General features: G+C 45.0%; 1 protein-coding gene across 4 annotated transcripts in view; it reads right to left on the bottom strand.

Annotated features, from left to right (window-relative positions):
- The window catches only part of LOC138652018 (sulfotransferase 2B1-like), a 267,378-nt gene that overhangs the window by 207,309 nt on the left and 38,502 nt on the right, over nt 1–21,567 (bottom strand). Inside the window, exon 2 of one of the 4 annotated variants that reach the window (XM_069742710.1) lies at nt 11,193–11,270. The exons of 2 other annotated variants lie outside the window; for them this stretch is intronic. The gene's annotated coding sequence lies outside the window, so the exon portion shown is untranslated. Of the gene's footprint in view, nt 1–3,472; nt 3,492–11,192; nt 11,271–21,567 lie in introns of those variants that run through there. One more of the 4 variants, XM_069742715.1, reaches the window with a different exon arrangement.

Below are 21,567 nucleotides of genomic sequence, written 5' to 3' on the forward strand. Positions count from 1 at the left end.
TGTACAAAGTACCAGGATACAGACCAGAAAATGAGGATTATCCCTTAATTCCCATCCTTTCAATCTATTAGGCAGTGAGGGGGGTATGGGATAATCCTTATTTTCTGGGCTGGTGTCTTGGTGCATTGAACATTACTTTTATTCCTTGTAACAACAGTGTCTTGTATAAGAGATGGAGCTGGGGCTTTGGATGATGCTGAGTGAGGGGTTTAAGCAGAGTTTCAGGTCTGTGCTCACTGCTGACTTGCAGCCCAGAGCTATGTCTGAAAAGAGAGCGGTGTCAGCAGCAGCATGCACAGGAGCACTGTAAGCTCTAATGAATGGAGTCCCAGCCACCGACTCAGAAAGATATGCCCACCCACGAGTTTCCAGAACCCCACAGATCTCAGGGAGGTGTTGAAGTGACATCGTAGGAAGTTAGGAAATTATCAGCCAGGCATCATGAGAGAGAAGAGAGCAGCTCATGTGACATAAATATATGTTTCAAAAAGAGCTTATCTATGGCAGTTCATTCACTTGAAAGTGACTTGTAAAATAGTGGTCAACCCCTTTAAAGAAGTGATCCTGATACACAGGTAGCAAGCCAGCATCTGAATTAAAGAAGTGACAGATAGATCAGGAAACTGCAGGAAAACTGGGTGCCTTGTGTATGAGGAAGAAGTAGTACACTGAAGAGTTCAGCTTCTGGGGTACAGAGGTGGAGGTCAGAAGGCGATAGCAATGGGTTATCGTGGACCCTGAGACTGCATAGTGGAATATCGTTACTGATACTGGCATGCAGGCCTGACCTGGGACCATTGGTGAAAAATTACTGAGCTTGCCAGGGTATGAAGAAGCTAACTGGAGATGGCGGATCAGGCTGAGACTTGATGTATTATTGTTCTTCACAAGATATGTGCTGCAACCTGCAAACACAAAGCGTGAACCTCTGTATAGTACAGGAGATGTAAAAGTCAAGTGTGATTTCTGCTACCTATTGTATATATGGTGTATCTATTCCTTCAGTAAGCAAGTTTATTTTTGTATTCTGGAGAGACTCCTCCACATGGGGTTACTGCGTCCTGGTTTGCTTTATCGCCTAGAAACCAACATAGATAACCCCTAAAATATAACTTTTATTAAATTACATGTAAAACACAAAATAATAGAAAAACACACTCCAAAAAATTAAAGAGAGAAGTGTTCCTAAACATGGGGATGATCAGGATCAAAGAGCTCCAAAGTGGGGGTAGGATTAAAAAAAAAGAGATTAGTTCTCCCCAATGAGTCCTACTCTGCACCTACCTCAATCCGGAGGATGGCACCCAATATGCGAAATGGCGCCCCCGCTCAACGATGAATAGCCCTGTGTACCGTAATACACAAGTACACAAAAATATATATTAAAGTGCAGCACAGGTAGTGTACACACTCAATCCCAGGAGTAACACGTCATAACAAATATAAAAAGGAAAACAGTACTTATATAAGAACAATCCTAAGAGCTCAATAGGTCAACTAAAATTAATGCTTATTAAGCACCATATTTAGCTTAAAATTTATAAAATACACTGGCGCTACAACTTAAAAACGCACAAGTGCTGCTGCTATATCGGACAGATACTGTGACTATTCTGCCAACAATAAGTAGACTAGATAAATAATGAGAAATACCGCGCTACAAGTGCCTGGAGAGAATCACAATATTACCAAATCTGTCCTGAAAGATCATATACACCACCTCGTGCGCACCACTAATATGCATGTCAACCAAGGTGCCCTTTAGAATATATGTTGGGCCTATATATACTTCAATCCTGGTACACAATATAGATACAGATGCCATTGATGCCTATTTGCGAGTTTTACATACCTAATACAGGAAGGCGTTTGCTAGGTTGTTATGGAGCTGACCGCATTCCGGATGGTGTGAGGAAGGAACTTGCACACGCCGGTGCTGGCTAGGGCAGGATAACTACCCGCATGCTCTAGAAGGTAGGCGCACATCTTCCGATGCTGACAGCAGCAGGCAGAGAGTTACCGCTACTCCGTGCAGAGTCGGAGACGTCCTGGCCAGTGGCATCCATGGATACACAGAAGAAGAATGGCCGACACTAAAAAGCAGCGTGTGACATCACTGGCCTATGGAGCCTCGCTGGGGCCAAACCAACCCCAGCGGTAAGCAACCCCCACATGTACTTATACTGGCTAACAGATGTAAATCATTCAGCTGCGGCAATAAAAACTAAATTTCAGAGCACTAAAAAATACTTGTAGGACAAAAGAGCATGCTCTGGAAATCTTGCGTAACGAGTACATTCGCTCATCACTAGTGTTGAGCGATACCTTCCGATATTTGAAAGTATCGGTATCGGATTGTATCGGCCGATATCCGAAAAATATCGGATATCGCTGATACCGATATCCGATACCAATACAAGTCAATGGGACGCAAATATCGGAAGGTATCCTGTAATGGTTCCCAAGCTCTGAAGGAGAGGAAACTCTCCTTCAGGCCCTGGGATCCATATTCATGTAAAAAATAAAGAATAAAAAAAAAAATATATGGATACACTCACCCGTCCGGCGGACCCTGGACCTTAGCGGTGTAACCAGCAGTCTCCCCTCCTAAGAATGCAGGGTGAAGGACCTTCGATGACGTCGCGGCTTGTGATTGGTCGCGTGACCGCTCATGTGACCGCTCACGCGACCAATCACAAGCCGCGACATCATCGCAGGTCCTTCACTCGCTCATTCTTAGGAGAGGAGACTGCCGGTTACAGCGGTTTCAACCAGGACGCGTCCGAGGGTGAATATCAATATTTTTTATTTTTATTCTTTATTTTACACATGAATATGGATCCCGATACCGATTCCCAATATTGCAAAAATATCGGAACTCTGTATCGGAATTCCGATACCGCAAATATCGGCCGATACCTGATACTTGCGGTATCGGAATGCTCAGCACTACTCATCACTAATCATTACATGTTCACAAAGGTATAAGGAGGACGAAGGCACCTCTGTACAAATATCTTCAAAGCTTTATTCCATAGTCAAAAAATATAACATTTCCACATGTTTGGCAGGAACACTCTGACGCATTTCTGGCACTGGTTTCCCCTTAGTCATACAGTACATGAGTTACAAGGTGGAATGAGACTTTTAAAGAAAAAAATCACACATGTGCAACCAATTACCAATTATGCAAAACATTCAACACTGGAAAGCTGGATACATATACGCAGTATATATATATATTTGTGTGGCAATGGATACTTATATCTATAAAAGAAAAACGTATCAAAACTATAACGATATTTGTGTAGAATGTTTTTTTCAATAAATGAACACCGTATCTGTTTTATAATTCATTCCCTTAGGCCAGTTTCACACGTCAGTAGCTCCGGTACGTGAGGTGACAGTTTCCTCACGTACCGGAGCCACTGACACACGTAGACACATAAAAATCTGTGATTAAAATACTCACCTAGCTTCCGGATCCCTCGCTGTAGCGTCCTCTTCTGGCCGCAGCTTCTCCTGTATCCGGTCACGTGGGGTCGCCGATTACAATCATGAATATGCGGCTCCACCTCTCAAAGGGGTGGAGCCGCATATTCAGTACTGTAAATGAGCGGCCCCACGTGACCGCATACAGGAAAAGCTGCGGCCAGAAGAGGACGCTGCGGCGAGGCATCTGTAAGCTAGGTGAGTATTTTAATCACAGCGGGGGGGGGGGGATTTGGGAGGCGCACAGGAAGTGGGAGGGGGGGGACCTGGATCTGCATTTTAAACACTAATATTCATATCTTCCCTGCAGCAAACGCTGCTGCAGGGAACATATGAATGGGGCTTCAGCACAATGCCGGGGACAGCGCTAAACTTTAGCGCTGTCTCCGGCACGCTCCGTGTGGTACCCAGTGGGCACATGGGCGGCACACGTGTGCCACACTGATGTGCCACGTGTGCACACGGACACGGATAACTCCAGTACCGTTTTTGTATGGTACTGGAATTATCTGGACGTGTGAAACTGGCCTTAGGCTGTTCAGGGTCTAATGCAATGATCCAAAAGGCTTCTTTCATAAACAGTTTGTGCTGCCAACTACCACCACATTTCGGATTTTTAACTCTCTCTATGCCAAAAAAAACTAAAACTATCTAATTTCCCTTCATGTTGTTCTAAAAAGTATCTAAGGTAACGTCCACACTAACATATTATGCTAGTTTGCGTCGGGCGACGCAGCGGCGACGCATGCGTCATGCGCCCCTATATTTAACATGGGGGACGCATGCGTTTTTTTTGTTGCGTTGTGCGATGCATGCGTCTTTTTTGCCGCTAGCGTCGGACCAAGAAAACGCAACAAGTTGCATTTTTCTTGCGTCCAAATTTCGCCAAAAAACTACGCAGCGTTTTTGCGTGCGTTTTGCTGCGTTTTTGCGTGCGTTGTGCGTTGCATCGCCGCTAGAGTGAACGTAACCTAACTGCTCCTGAATAAGTTATATTACTGCTGTTAATATTGTAAATATGTTCAGAAATTCTTTTTTTCAGTTTGCGGCTAATGCATCCTATGTATCCAATTCCACAAACAGTGCATTTGATGCAATAAACGAACATAACATGTTTCACAATGAATAAAATAATTAATATTGTGATTATCAGCTATTTTCATAGTTTTTTAGCGTATTGACACATATTGCATTTTTTGCGGAAACATTTGTGAAATCCCTTCCCCGTTAGCCATGCTGTATTATTGGGGCGTTTTTCGTATAGACTGGGTGAAAGCTGAGTGCCTATCGATTTTCCCCTTCTGGCAACACATTTAAATTAAAGAAATAGAAATCCTTCCAGGCATGCTCAGTGTAAAAAAACGGAATCTGTTGCTGGATTCCGTCATATGACGGACAGCAACGGATCCTGCATCCATAGGCTTCCATTCTAGCCAACGACAGACGCCGCAGGATCCGTTGTTGTACGTTTTTTCGACGCAGACAAAAAAACGTTACACTGAACGTTTTTTCCAGACGACACTCCGCCAAAACACGACGGATCCGTCGCACGACGGATGCGACGTGTGGCCATCCGTCGCGATCCGTCACTAATACAAGTCTATGGGGAAAAAACGGATCCTGCGGGCACATTTGCAGGATCCGTTTTTTTCCCAAAACGAGGCATTGCAACGGATCTGAAAAGACGGAAGTGTGAAAGTAGCCTAAGGGTACTTTCACACTAGCGTTTTTTTAAATCCGTCACAATGCGTCGTTTTGCAGAAAAAACGCATCCTGCAAAAGTGCTTGCAGGATGCATTTTTTCCCCATAGACTTCTATTGACGACGCATTTGCGACGGATTGGCACACTTCGCATCCGTCTTGCGACGGATGCGTCGTGCTTTGGCGGACCGTCGGGAGAAAAAAACCCTACATGTAACGTTTTTTTCTCCCGACGGACCGCTTTTTCCTACCGAGCATGCGCGGCCGGAACTCCGCCCCCACCTCCCCGCACCTTACAATGGGGCAGCGGATGCGCCGGAAAAATGCATCCGCTGCCTCCATTGTGCAATGCAGCAAACGCTAGGGTCGGAATCTCTCCCCGACGCATTGCGACGGGGAGATTCCGACGCTAGTGTGAAAGAAGCCTAATACCTTTATTTAAGATGTCAAGTAAGTTATCATCTTCGTGTAAATCAGGGATGTATTTCATTATAAGGTTTTTGATTTTATTGAACTGAGTGCTGTATGGGGTACTGAAAGTAATAATTTGATTGGTCTCATTAGGATATTAATTTTTCATTTTGTTTTTTTTGGAGGAGCAGGAGAACATTTCTTTTCTTTCTAGCCCATAGGTTTTATTTTAGGCTGTAGCGATAATTTTGTTAGTGTATTCTATTTTCTTCAGTCTGGTTTTAATAATAGATGATTATTTTAAATATGCCGTGTTGTAAGAGCATAATCTCTTTGCTCCAACAAACTCTCCATAAGGAATGGCTGCAATTGTATGAGAAGGGTGGCAGTTTTCTACACGCAATGTGGTATTGCCACTGACTGGTTTTCAAAAAAGGGAACATATCAATTTTTTTGTTGTCACAACGCTCATGAGGGGAATATCAAGAAATTCTATGATGTTGATGGGACCGTTGAAAGTAAACTGCAAATTGACGTAATTGCTATTGAGATAATGAATGAAGCCCAGTATGGTCACCACACGCTGGAAGACCACACAATGAGGCCGGCGTCACACTACCGTGTTTTACGGACGTAAGAGAGGTGCTGAAAATATGGATTGCATACGGTACAATGATTCTCTATGCCCCAGCTCCAATCAGCCGTATTTTACTGATCCGTATTATACGGTCTTCTGCGGCCGTAGAAAATCGCAGCATGCTGCATTTGTCACGGTATTGCGCAAAAAATAGGCCAATGAAAGTCTATGGGGGCGAGAAAAATACGGATTACACACGGACCAACAGTGTGACATGCGAGAAATACGCAGCGGTGTTCTATAGAAAAGCCGGCAATTCAGTGCAGTGTACAGTAAAATCACACTGACAGGTTAGAATAGAATAGCTAAGAAAAATGTGTACACATAGTATAGGGGTATATATATCAGTGAGACACATATATGTATATATATTAATATTTCATACAGCGCTAGATAGCTTAAAAGCCGGTAATTCAACCTGGGAACTTTTCTGAATATTTTCCCACGCTCGAGTTCATATGAGGATATCCAGCAGAGGGCGCCTCACCGCAACTGAAGGTAACTACAGGTCAATGACCTACATTCCATTCATTTACTTTGGTTTTACAGACAGAAGCACAGCTTCATTAGCAGGCCTGCTTGTAAAAATAGTTAACCCCTTCAGATGGATTTACATCATGGGACGTTACAGAATGACGGAAGGTATGGGATATTGCTTTTTTTTTAATTTTAACTTTTTTACAGGACAAGGGTCTTCAGGTGGATTACCAGAATAATAAAATATTACAACAACCTGTGTGTTTATTTCATTAAAATACTTTGGAATAATGTGTGTGTGTGTTTTTTTAACCATTTCCTACTATTGGATTAATAATGGATAGGTGTCATAATTGACGCCTCTCCATTATTAATCTGGCTTAATGTCACCTTACAATAGCAAGGTGACATTAACCCTTCATTACCCCATATCCCACCTCTACACGGGAATGGGAGGAGAGTGGCCAAGTGCCAGAATAGGCGCATCTTCCAGATGTGCCTTTTCTGGGGTGGCTGGGGGCAGATGTTTTTAGCCGGGGGAGGTGGGGGGGGCAATAACCATGGACCCTCTCCAGGCTATTAATATCTGCCCTCAGTCACTGGCTTTACCATTCTGGCAGAGAAAATTGCGCGGGAGCCCGTGCCAATTTTTTCTGGGATTTAACCCTTTAATTCAATAGCTACAGAGCCCAAATTTTTCACATACCCACTACTAACATTAGTAGTGTTGAATATGCAAAAAAAAAAGGATATGAGATGGTTTACTGTATGTAAACCACGTCTCATATCATGTCGGGTTTAGGAAGGAGAGAGCAAAAGCCGGCAATTGAATTACTGGCTTTTAAGCTATCTCGCGCTGGATGAAATATTAATATATATACATATATGTGTCTTACTGACATATATATATATATATATATATATATATATATATATACTGTATTTTCTGGCGTATAAGACTACTTTTTAACCCCTGAAAATCTTCTCAAAAGTCGAGTGTCGTGTTATACGCCAGGTGTCGTCTTGTAGGGCAGATGCGGAGTAATCTGCGGTCGCCGCATATTGTGGGGGGAGCGGTCCCAATGACGAGGTGAGGGGGCGCCTCACCGGGAAGGTGTAAGTGAAGCAGGGGCAGAGAAGGAGATAATAGGATACAAGGGCGAGCCAGATGAGTGAAAGAGGAGTGTTTTTCTAGGCACAGCACCGCTCTCTCTCTCTCTTTTGCATAACCCTGGCATCCCAGACGCTGACAGTTTGCTTCACTTACACCTTCCTGGTGAGGCGCTCCCTCACCTCGTCATCGGGACCACTCCCCCCCACTATATACGTCGACCACAGATTGCTCCACACCCACCCTATAAGACGACACCCGGCATATAAGACAACCCCCGACTTTTGAGAAGATTTTATATTTTAACTGGAAAAGTTGGGGGTCGTCTTATACGCCCAGTCGTCATATACGCCGGAAAATACGGTATATATATATAGACAGTATATATGTTTTTATGATTTTTTGAGCACATGGATCCATTGTATGTCCGTATGTCGGTTTTGCAAGCCTGCGAGAAAATCTATAATCTATTATATACGGAGGATGCCATGCGCAAAATTCGCTGACACACCCTGCCTACGAAGTACTTACGGATCACCATTTTTTTACTTTTCTGGCGTATTACGGCCGTAAAATACAGACCATATTTTTATACACTGAGTGTGACGCCGGCCTTAGTATGTAATCCAGTCATCCACGTAGGGGGAATGTGTAAGGAAGAAGCGACAGCGAAATGCGTATCGGAGATTTTTTTGCCTTAGCAACCTCCTCACACCGGTTTTGGTATCATGTCATTCATTCCCTTACACTCAGCACTGTGATTTTGTCGTTTTGCACTTCTTTGTTTTATGCCCATTTTTATGAATTTTTTTTTTACTTTTCAACATAATTATCTAATGTTTCCACCTCCCATGCATCTGCACTTTAGCTCACTGCAATTTCAATTGGTGTGGAACATTTTCTCTTGATATATTTATTTGATATTCTTTTGATTTTTTTATTTGCATCTCCATCCATACTAGGAGTAGCTTCACATGATCATAGGCTTACTGGCATCATCTCCTATACGAATATACTGCCTTTGCACTAGCACGTTGGCATGCTATTTTTGATTGTCACACATGTATATCAACTGTTTAGGCCATTTTGAATTTAACTTATGATACACATCCATGTTGTGATCATCTTCACTTGGGTATTTTTGTGCATTACCTGTCATAAATGTCTCATTCATGATATTGGATGCCACGGATTCACTCTACCTTTTTTTCATACCCTCACCATTAATCTTTCTATTTTTTATTAAATATTTTAAATTTAATGAATAAACTTTTTCACTTTACTCTGATTTTGCACTTCCTTTGCCTTTGGGTATCATAGCATAGTAAAGTATGCTGTCCTGCACAATGTACAGTAAAAATGTAAACTGTGTAGTATACCATGTGGACCTACAGGTGGCAAATGCCACTGTATAGCATCCATTAGAGGTATATCAGGAGTAGAAATGAGCGAATATTTCAATGTTCGGTGTGGATTACGATCGCCGAATTTGCAAAATAAAATATTGCCAATTAATTCGCTGAATATTTGCAAAACATAACCAAACGCCATTCATGTCAATGGGAGGCAAAAACAAACGCATGCACAACACCTTATAACAGCCCCAAATTCTGCCAAAACATATCAAATAAGGGATAGACTCCAGGAAAGTGGCCTCAATTCCCCCACAGTACAAATTGTAGCATGGCACTGCAGCAATCAGCCAGCCAAGAGACCGCCCCTGGCACATTAACCCCTGGAACACTGATCGCAGCGTTATGGGGGCATAGGGAAGCATTGCGCAGGGTGGGGGCTCCGTGCGGGCTTCCCTGAGACCCTCGGTACAAGGCGATGTGCTCAACTTGTACCAAGCGTCTCCTCCCTGCAGGCCCCGGATCCAAAATCAGAGAAGGCGCCTGTAAGCCTGGAGTAGTGCACGTCAGATCGCTGATCTGACACAGTGCTCTGCAAAGTGTCAGATCAGCGATCTGTCACTATATAGTGATGTCCAACCTGGGCCAATGAGATAATGTAAAAAAAAAAAAATTTAAATGTGTAAAAAAAAAATAATAATAATTCCTAAAAAAAGAAAAAAAAAATTGTTCCCATAATGTTCCCATAATAATGTTCCCATAATTTGTTCCCATTATCTAAACAAAAAAAGCAATAAAAGTACACATATTTAGTATCGCCGCAATTATCAATTTTACCAAACATGGAACAGTATTAGCGCCCCCACAAAAGAAATTCATGAATAGCTGGTTTTTGGTCATTCTGCCTCACAACAATCGGAATAAAAAGCGATAAAAAAGTCACATGCCCGATAATGTTACCAATAAAAACGTCAACTTGTCCCGCAAAAAACAAGACCTCCCATGACTCTGTGGACCAAAATATGGAAAAATTCTAGCTCTTAAAATGTGGAGACACAAAAACTATTTTTTGCAATAAAAAGCGTCTTTTAGTGTGTGACGGCTGACAATCATAAAAATCCTCTAAATAACCTGCAATAAAAGTAAATCATCACCCCCTTAGCTAGAGAAAAATTAAATTTTTTTTAAAAAATGTATTTATTTCCATTTTCCCTTTAGGGTTAGGCAGGGCTGCCACTAGAAATTTCGGGGCCCCATACTGGCAAAATTTTCGGGGCCCCCTTGAAACTCCGCCCAGGCTCCACCCCAGCCCCGCCTCCAGGCTCCACCCCACGAACTGTCCACAGTCCCACCACTCTCTCTTGGAAAATCTCCACTTCTCACCTATCACACATTAACAGTTCCCATCACCAGATCACACATATAGCCGGCAGCTTTTGTTTTGGCCAAAAGATTTTTTAAGCCGCCACCACAACAAGGTAGACACTTTTGGCCGGGCCCTACTCTACTGTAACCTACTAAATATTTGTTAAAATATGCAATACAATTTAGGTATATTTTTATTTATTTTTCAATTTTTAAAATGACCTATAATACTACATACAAGGAACAAATACCACAGCACTATGACCAGATGACATATTACCACCACAGTGATCGAATAATATAAAATACAAGGAACAAATACCGCTACACCATGACCAGACCACATATTACCTCCACATCATGACCAGACCACATATTACCAACAATGACTGAATACTACAATACTGATCAGTAATACAAAAAAACCCCACAATACTATCACCATCAGTGCCATTATGCACAGGAGATCTGTAATTAGTAAGCAGTGTCTGTGTACAGGTAATACAGTGATCACTGGTGACATTACACACAGGAGCTCTGTATATAATGTATAGATAATACAGTGATCACTGGTGACATTGTACACAGGACCTCTGTATATAGTATACAGTGTATAGTGTAAGTGTATAGGTAACACTGACTCACCAGTGACGTCTCTAGGTGAAGTCCTTCATCTTTCATCCAGCACAGACCGCCATCACTTTATCCAGCCAGGACTCGTCTCTGCAGGAAATAAAACAGTTATCTCGAGTTCCGCTTGTAGAACACATTACTTAATTTTCCCAACTTCTACATTACACCACATGAAGAAGGCAACATAGTATCACTCTACACAGTAACAGGACCGCCCCCCCCATTTAAAACAGTATACTCAAAAAATAAAATAAATACATCACTGCAATAATAATATCCCTTAATTAGCCCCTATGGTAATATTCGCCATCCTGGCCACCGTGTGTCTCATTTCAGGCTCCAGCCATATGTTCTCTCATCCTGCCCTCATGAGTATCCATTCTACCCCATATGATCTCCCCATCCTGCCCCATCTGTCTCCATCGTATCCATCCTGCCCCATCTGTTTCCAATCCTGCACCATCTCTGTCCAGCACTCTGCCCCATCTCTGTCCAGCACTCTGCCCCATCTCTGTCCAGCACTCTGCCCCATCTCTGTCCAGCACTCTGCCCCATCTCTGTCCAGCACTCTGCCCCATCTCTGTCCAGCTTTCTGCCCCCCATGTGTCCAGCTTTCTGCCCCCCATGTGTCCAGCTCTCTGCCCCCCCCCGTGTCCAGCTTTCTGCCCCGCCCCCCCTGTCCAGCTTTCTGCCCCCCCCCCGTGTCCAGCTTTCTGCCCCCCCCCCGTGTCCAGCTTTACTGCCCCCTCTGTGTCCAGATTTACTGCCCCCTCTGTGTCCAGATTTACTGCCCCCTCTGTGTCCAGATTTACTGCCCCCTCTGTGTCCAGATTTACTGCCCCCTCTGTGTCCAGATTTACTGCCCCCTCTGTGTCCAGATTTACTGCCCCCTCTGTGTCCAGATTTACTGCCCCCTCTGTGTCCAGCTTTACTGCCCCCTGTGTCCAGCTTTACTGCCCCCTCTGTGTCCAGCTGCCTTCTGCCCCCTGTGTCCAGCTGCCTTCTGCCCCCTCTGTGTCCAGCTGCCTTCTGCCCCCTCTGTGTCCAGCTGCCTTCTGCCCCCTCTGTGTCCAGCTGCCTTCTGCCCCCTCTGTGTCCAGCTGCCTTCTGCCCCCTCTGTGTCCAGCTGCCTTCTGCCCCCTCTGTGTCCAGCTGCCTTCTGCCCCCTCTGTGTCCAGCTGCCTTCTGCCCCCTCTGTGTCCAGCTGCCTTCTGCCCCCCTGTGTCCAGCTGCCTTCTGCCCCCTCTGTGTCCAGCTGCCTTCTGCCCCCTCTGTGTCCAGCTGCCTTCTGCCCCCCTGTGTCCAGCTGCCTTCTGCCCCCTCTGTGTCCAGCTTTACTGCCCCCCTGTGTCCAGCTGCCTTCTGCCCCCTCTGTGTCCAGCTTTACTGCCCCCGTGTCCAGCTGCCTTCTGCCCCCTCTGTGTCCAGCTGCCTTCTGCCCCCCTGTGTCCAGCTGCCTTCTGCCCCCTCTGTGTCCAGCTGCCTTCTGCCCCCCTGTGTCCAGCTGCCTTCTGCCCCCTCTGTGTCCAGCTGCCTTCTGCCCCCCTGTGTCCAGCTGCCTTCTGCCCCCTCTGTGTCCAGCTTTACTGCCCCCCTGTGTCCAGCTGCCTTCTGCCCCCTCTGTGTCCAGCTGCCTTCTGCCCCCTCTGTGTCCAGCTGCCTTCTGCCCCCCTGTGTCCAGCTGCCTTCTGCCCCCCTGTGTCCAGCTGCCTTCTGCCCCCCTGTGTCCAGCTGCCTTCTGCCCCCTCTGTGTCCAGCTGCCTTCTGCCCCCTCTGTGTCCAGCTGCCTTCTGCCCCCTCTGTGTCCAGCTGCCTTCTGCCCCCCTGTGTCCAGCTGCCTTCTGCCCCCCTGTGTCCAGCTGCCTTCTGCCCCCCTGTGTCCAGCTGCCTTCTGCCCCCTCTGTGTCCAGCTGCCTTCTGCCCCCTCTGTGTCCAGCTGCCTTCTGCCCCCTCTGTGTCCAGCTGCCTTCTGCCCCCTCTGTGTCCAGCTGCCTTCTGCCCAAACCTCCCCCCCCCCGATCGCCGCTCTCCGCTCTTAATAGAAAAAAAAAAAGTTCTACTTACCTGCCGCGCTCCTGATCTCTCCACGCAGCTGCACTGTGCACTCGCCGGCGACTGACAATGACGTCAGACGCCGGCGACCTGCACGCTGCGGCTGGCGGCTGTTAACTATTGACGTGCGGGCGCGGGCCCGCATGTCAATAGCGTACAGCTGCAGCGCCGGCCGCCGCTAAGGGCCCGGTTCAGCCTGCGGCTGCCGGTAGGGGCCCGGTGAGCAGGTAAGAGGGGGCCCGATGCGGGCCCCCTCTGCTCACCGGGCCCCTTACGCCAGTCACGGCTGTAATGCCCTGATGGCGGCCCTGGGGTTAGGGTTAGGGTTAGGGCTAGGGTTAGAGTTGGGGTTAGGGCTTGGGTTAGGGTTATGGCTAGGGTTAGGGTTAGGGCTAAGGTTAGGGTTGGGGATAGGGTTAAGGCTACAGTTAGGGTTGGGGCTAAAGTTAGGGTTAGGGTTGGGGCTAACGTTAGGGTTAGGGCTGGGGCTAAAGTTAGGGTTAGGGTTTGGATTACAATTACGGTTGGGAATAGGGTTGGGATTCGGGTTAGGGGTGTGTTTAGGGTTACCATTGAGATTAGGGTTAGGGGTGTGTTTGGATTAGGGTTTCAGTTATAATTGGGTGGTTTCCACTGTTTAGGCCAGGGGTCCCCAACTCCAGGCCTCGAGGGCTGCCAACAGTGCAGGTTTTCAGGATTTCTTTAGTATTGCATCGGTGGTAATGTGATCATCTGCACAGGTGATGATTCCAACCCCTGTGCAATACTAAGGAAATCCTGAAAACCTGCACTGTTGGCGGCCCTCGAGGCCTGCAGTTGGGGACCACTGGTTTAGGCACATCAGGGGCTCTCCAAACGCGACATGGCATCCGATCTCAATTTCAGCTAATTCTGAGTTGAAAAAGTAAAACAGTGCTCCTTCCCTTCCGAGCTCTCCCGTGTGCCCACACAGGGGTTTACCCCAATATATGGGGTATCAGCGTACTCAGGACACATTGGACAACAACTTTTGGGGTTCAATTTCTCCTGTTACCCTTGGGAAAATATAAAACTGGGGGCTAAAAAAGGATTTTTGTGGAAAAAAAAAGATTATTTATGTTCACGTCTCTGCGTTATAAACTGTAGTGAAACACTTGGGGGTTCAAAGTTCTCATGACACATCTAGATAAGTTCGTTGGGGGGTCTAGTTTCCAATATGTGGTCACTTGTGGGGGGTTTCTACTGTTAAAGTACATTAGGGGCTCTGCAAACGCAATGTGATGCCTGCAGACCATTCCATCTAAGTCTGCATTCCAAATGGCACTCCTTCCCTTCCGAGCTCTCCCATGCGCCCAAACGGTGGTTCCCCTCCACATATGGGGTATCAGTGTACTTATGTCAAATTGGTCAACAACTTTTGGGGCCCTATTTCTCCTGTTACCCTTGGGAAAATACAAAACTGGGGGCTAAAATATAATTTTTGTGGGAAAAAAAAGATTTTTTATTTTCACGGCTCTGCGTTATAAACTGTAGTGAAACACTTGGGGGTTCAAAGCTCTCACAACACACCTAGATGAGTTCCTTAGGGGGTCTACTTTCCAAAATGGTGTCACTTGTGGGGGGTTTCAATGTTTAGGCACATCAGGGGCTCTCCAAACGCAACATGGCGTCCCATCTCAATTCCAGTCAATTTTGCATTGAAAAGTCAAATGGCGCTCCTTCGCTTCCGAGCTCTGCCATGCACCCAAACAGTGTTTTACCCCCACATGTGGGGTATCAGCGTACTCAGGAGAAATTGTTCAACAACCTTTGGGGTCCATTTTCTCCTGTTACCCTTGGTAAAATAAAACAAATTGGAACTGAATTAATTTTTTTGTGAAAAAAAGTTAAATGTTCATTTTTATTTAAACATTCTAAAAATTCCTGTGAAACACCTGAAGGGTTAATAAACTTCTTGAATGTGGTTTTGAGCACCTTGAGGGGTGCAGTTTTTAGAATGGTGTCACAGTTGTTTATTTTCTATCATATAGACCCCTCAAAATGACTTCAAATGAGATGTGGTCCCTAAAAAAAAATGGTGTTGTAAAAATTAGAAACTTTTAACCCTTATAACTCCCTAACAAAAAACCATTTTGGTTCCAAAATTGTGCTGATGTAAAGTAGACATGTGGGAAATGTTACTTATTAAGTATTTTGTGTGACATATCTCTGTGATTTAATTGCATAAAAATTCTAATTTGGAAAATTGGTAAATTTTCAACATTTTTGCCAAATTTCCATTTTTTTCATAAATAAACGCAGGTAATATCAAAGAAATTTTTACAACTATCATGAAGTACAATATGTCACGAGAAAACAATGTCAGAATCTCCGGGATCCGTTGAAGCGTTCCAGAGTTATATTCTCATAAAGGGACAGTGGTCAGAATTGTAAAAATTGGCCTGGTCATTAACGTCTAAACCACCCTTGGGGGTAAAGGGGTTAAGGCAGAGGTTGAGGGCGCAAGTGGAGGCCCTAGAGGAGATAGAGGAGGAGGCAGAAGCAGTGAATGAAGTGTGAAATGTAGAGGTTTGTCCTGCAAGTCTTGGAGATTCCAAGACTTGTGGAGCAGCTCCTGCCCCGACAGCCACCAGAGTCACCCAGTGCCCAGTCAGCAAGATGTAACGCCCTTGTCCATGCTTATTCGTGCAAGTGTCTGTGGTGAAATGCACTCTGGTAGACAGAGATTTAGTCAATGAATGGGTGATGTCTGCGACATGCTGGTTTAGTGCTTGCACAGTTTCTTCGAAAAGTAATGGTGACTGGGCAGTTGGTACAGGGGGACTGCGACAGCCATCTACTTTCGGAAACTGTCTGTATCTACCAGTTTGAAAGGCAGCATTTCCATGGCAAACAGATAGGAGATGGTGGAGTTCAACCTCTTAGCTTTGTCATGCGTAGGAGGAAACAATTTTTTACATGACTGTAACAGTGAAACCATGAGCTAGCTGTAGTGCTGAGAGAGGGCAGAATACAGTGAACCGGAAAAACTGCTGAACCGTGAGAGAGGTTCAGGCAGAGATTTTATGGTGGATTGAGAAAGTTGTGGTGTGCTCTTTATCTGAGATCAGTGAAAAACAGCAGGCAAGTCCACTTCCATTACAGCTGAAGGCGGGCTCTCAGCATGACTGGAGAGGGTAAAGAACCTGAGGTTCTGCCATCAAAGACCTGCATCTCAATAGTTGGCATGGTAACAGAGGAGGATGAATAAGCAGCAGATGCGATTGGGGCGGCTAATGATTGTTGAGGTCCTCTGTGTTATCACATTCCTCGCCCTTGGAATCTTTCTCCTCCTCTTCCAGCCCTGACAGCACAGTACAGTCCACGTGAGCCTCAGATATTTGCATCTCATCATGATCACCTTGCCACCCAGGAGTTAACATCTGATGATGAGGGTCAGGATCCTGTTTGACCCTACTGCAACCTGCCCTGGATCAAAGCTGAAAAAATCTTGGACATCGATGCAGATTTCCTCCTCTTGACTCTGTGAAGCTTTTTAGTACACTTTTGATGACCATGGCATAGAATGTGTAAACAGCGCTTCAGACTCACCCATCTGTAATTCCGTACAGGAATGTGAGTGCCACCTCTGTGGACTGTACTGGTTGTGATGTTGAGGTGAAGGAAGAGGAGGAGAGGCCACTTGAAGCTGTGCTTGCCATCCACTCGAGTACGTGCCCTTTCTGGCCTCATCAACAAGGCGTACTAGTGTGCATCTGCCAAAGAAAGGTTGTGGAGTATCCCTTCTAGTAACAGAAGTTGTCAGATGTCTTTGCATAAGACGTGACGTTGTTGGTTCACTAGCACTTTCACTAACCTTACCACGTACCCCATATACACCTTGTATACCAAGCCTACTTCCCCTTCCACCACGGCCTCGCTTTTTCAAAGACATGTTGTTTAGGTAGTGTGGTAGGAGCACAGTATTTGCACAAAAAAATAGATTTTAAACTCTGCACCACCTCTACAGACAGTTGAATTTCAGCGGCAGAAAATTCCAAGGTGAAGTATGACGTGCTGTATCGCGTTAGTCACAGAAAAATGAATTGTTTGGGTGTGGATGAGGCCTGTATGACAAAGAATATATGCTACAAATAATTTGAAAGTCAATTGTCCCCTACTGTATGACACTAGGAATTGAAGAATTTTTTGGTGGTCTCTGGATCAGGCATTTATAACACACTAAATGCTGCAAACTATTTAAAATGCAGTTCCCCTACTTTATGACACTAGGAACAGACTCATTTTGGTGGCCTCTGGATCAGGCCTCTATAACACACTAGATGCTTCAAACCATTTTATAGTCAGGTCCCTGTTGTGAATTCTGTTGTCGGGCTCCCTCCTGTGGTCATGAATGGTACTTCGGCTGGTTCTGTCCATGGACTTTCTCTGGTGGCTGTGGGTGTTTCTGAGTTTCCTTCCACAGGTGACGAGGTTAATTTGTTAGCTGGCTGCTCTATTTAACTCCACTTAGATCTTTGCTCCATGCCACCTGTCAATGTTCCAGTATTGGTCTAGTTCACTCCTGGATCGTTTTTGTCACCTGTCTTCCCAGCAGAAGCTAAGTGACTGCTTGTTTTTCTCTGGTTTGCTATTTTTCTGTCCAGCTTGCTATTTGGATTGTTGTCTTGCTTGCTGGAAGCTCTGGGACACAGAGTGTCCTTTTGCGCCCTCTGCATGGTCTTTTTGTAGGTTTTTGTGCTGACCTTACCTTGAGCTACCTTTCCTATCCTCAGTCTGTTCAGTAAGTCGGGCCTCACTTTGCTTAATCTATTTCATCTCTGTGTTTGTATTTTCATCTTTACTCACAGTCATTATATGTGGGGGGGCTGCCTTTTCCTTTGGGGAATTTCTCAGAGGCAAGGTAGGCTTTATTTTTCTATCTTTAGGGCTGGCTAGTTCCTTAGGATGTGCCGAGTTGCATAGGGAGCGTTAGGAGCAATCCACGGCTATTTCTAGCGTGGTTGATAGGATTAGGGATTGCGGTCAGCAGAGTTCCCACGTCCCAGAGCTCGTCCTATATTATCAGTAACTATCAGGTCATTCCGTGTGCTCTTAACCACCAGGTCCATTATTGTCCTGACCACCAGGTCATAACAGTACAGGTGGCCCAAAGTACTAATGCATCTCAATAGAGGGATAAGAGAAGTTCTGAGACCATTTTTTTTTCTTTGCAGTGTGTTTTGTCTCTCTTTTCCCCTTTACATCTGGGTGGTTCAGAACACAGGTGTAGACATGGACATTCAAGGTCTGTCCTCTTTGATGGATAATCTCACTATAAGTGTACAAAACATTCAAGATTTTGTGGTTCAGAATCCGATGTCAGGGCCTAGGATTCCAATTCCTGATTTGTTTTTTGGTGATAGATCTAAGTTCTTGAAGTTCAAAAATAATTGTAAATTGTTTCTTGCCTTGAAACCTCGCTCCTCAGGTGACCCTGTTCAACAAGTAAAGATCATTATTTCTTTGTTACGTGGTGACCCTCAAGACTGGGCATTTTCCCTTGCGCCAGGAGATCCGGCATTGCATGATGTTTTTCCTGGCACTTGGATTGTTTTATGACGAACCTAATTCAGTGGATCAGGCAGAGAAAATCTTGCTGGCTCTGTGTCAGGGTCAGGATGAAGCAGAGATATATTGTCAGAAGTTTAGAAAGTGGTCTCTGCTCACTCAGTGGAATGAATGTGCCCTGGCAGCAATCTTCAGAAAGGGTCTCTCTGAAGCCCTTAAGGATGTCATGGTGAGATTTCCCATGCCTGCTGGTCTGAATGAGTCTATATCTTTGGCCATTCAGATCAACCGACGCTTGCGTGAGCGTAAAGCTGTTCACCATTTGGCGGTACTATCTGAGCATGGGCCTGAGCCTATGCAATGTGATAGGACTTTGACCAGATCTGAACGGCAAGAACACAGACGTCGGAATGGGCTATGTTTTTACTGTGGTGATTCCACTCATGCTATCTCCGATTGTCCTAAGTGCACTAAGCGGTTCGCTAGGTCTGACACCATTGGTACGGTACTGTCTAAATTTCTATTGTCCGTTACTCTGATTTGTTCTTTGTCATCCTATTCTGTTATGGCATTTGTGGATTCAGGCGCTGCCCTGAATTTGATGGACTTGGAGTATGCTAGGCGCTGTGGTTTTTTCTTGGAGCCCTTGCAGTATCCTATTCCATTGAGAGGAATTGATGCTACGCCTTTGGCCAAGAATAAGCCTCAATACTGGACCCAATTGACCATGTGCATGGCTCCTGCACATCAGGAGGATATCCGCTATCTGGTGTTGCATAATCTGCATGATGTGGTCGTTTTGGGGTTGCCATGGCTACAGGTTCATAATCCAGTATTGGACTGGAAATCTATGTCTGTGTCCAGATGGGGTTGCCAGGGGGTACATGGTGATGTTCCATTTTTGTCTATTTCGTCTTCCACTCCTTCTGAAGTTCCAGAGTTTTTGTCGGATTATCGGGATGTATTTGATGAGCCCAAAGCCAGTGCCCTACCTCCTCATAGGGATTGCGATTGTGCAATTAATTTGATTCCTGGTAGTAAGTTTCCTAAGGGCCGATTGTTCAATTTATCTGTGCCAGAACACGCCGCTATGCGGAGTTATATAAAGGAATCCTTGGAGAAAGGCCATATTTGCCTGTCGTCGTCACCGTTAGGAGCAGGGTTCTTTTTTGTGGCCAAGAAGGATGGTTCTTTGAGACCTGTATTGATTACCGCCTTCTCAATAAAATTACAGTCAAATTTCAGTATCCTTTGCCGTTGCTGTCTGATTTGTTTGCTCGTATTAAAGGAGCTAGTTGGTTCACCAAGATAGATCTTCGAGGGGCGTATAATCTTGTGCATATTAAACAAGGCGATGAATGGAAAACAGCATTTAATACGCCCAAGGGCCATTTTGAGTATCTGGTTATGCCATTCGGGCTTTCCAATGCTCCATCAGTATTTCAGTCCTTTATGCATGACATCTTCTGAGAGTACCTGGATAAATTCCTGATTGTGTATTTGGATGATATTTTGGTCTTTTTGGATGATTGGGAGTCTCATGTGAAGCAGGTCAGAATGGTGTTCCAGGTCCTTCGTGCGAATTCCTTGTTTGTGAAGGGGTCAAAGTGTCTCTTTGGAGTTCAGAAGGTTTCATTTCTGGGGTTCATTTTTCCCCTTCTACTATCGAGATGGACCCTGTTAAAGTCCAAGCCATTTACGATTGGACTCAGCCGACATCTGTGAAGAGCCTGCAAAAGTTCCTGGGCTTTGCTAATTTTTATCGGCGCTTCATCGCTAATTTATCTAGTGTTGCTAAACCGTTGACTGATTTGACCAAGAAGGGTGCTGATGTGGTCAATTGGTCTTCTGCAGCTGTAGAGGCTTTTCAGGAGTTGAAGCGTCGTTTTTCTTCTGCCCCTGTGTTGTGCCAGCCAGATGTTTCGCTCCTGTTTCAGGTTGAGGTTGATGCTTCTGAGATTGGAGCTGGGGCTGTTTTGTTTTGGAGCAATCCACGGCTATTTCTAGTGTGGTTGATAGGATTAGGGATTGCGGTCAGCAGAGTTCCCACGTCCCATATTATCAATAACTATCAGGTCATTCCGTGTGCTCTTAACCACCAGGTCCATTATTGTCCTGACCACCAGGTCATAACAGGTCCCCTACTGTATGACACTAGGAACAGAAGAATTTTTGGTGGACTCTGGATCATGCTTCCATAAAACAATACTTGCTGCAAACTATTTTATAGTCAAATCCCCTACTGTATGATACTAGGAACAGAAGAATTTTTGGTGGCCTCTGGATCAGGCCTCTATAATACACTAGATACTATGAACTATTTGAAAGTCAGGTGCCCTACTGTATGGGAACAGAAGAATGTTTGCTGGAATCTGTATCAGGCCTCTAAAACACACTAGATGCCACAAACTATTTTTAAGTCAGGTCCCCTACTGTTTGACACTAGGAGCAGAAGAATTTGTTTTGCGGCTTCTGGATCAGGCCTCTATAACTCACTAGATGCTACAAACTATTTTAAAGTCAGGTCCCCTACTGTGTGAAGTTTAGCAACTGAAAACATTTTTTGGTTATGTGTTTGAGATCTGCAGACAGCTTAATTTCAACCCAACAATATGACAAAGTGTGATATGGCAAGCTGTCTAACTTTTTGCAACTGAGAAATTATAATTTCTTTTTAATGTGCATTAGGTCTGCAGACAGTTTCATATCACCACAGCATCCAATGACAAGGTCTGATACAGCAGGCTGTTTCACATTTAGCTAGTGAAAAAATATTATTTAGAATGTTATACTCGTGCATGGAGCA

This window comes from Ranitomeya imitator, chromosome 10 (genome assembly GCF_032444005.1).
Source record: "Ranitomeya imitator isolate aRanImi1 chromosome 10, aRanImi1.pri, whole genome shotgun sequence".
NCBI lineage: Eukaryota > Metazoa > Chordata > Amphibia > Anura > Dendrobatidae > Ranitomeya > Ranitomeya imitator.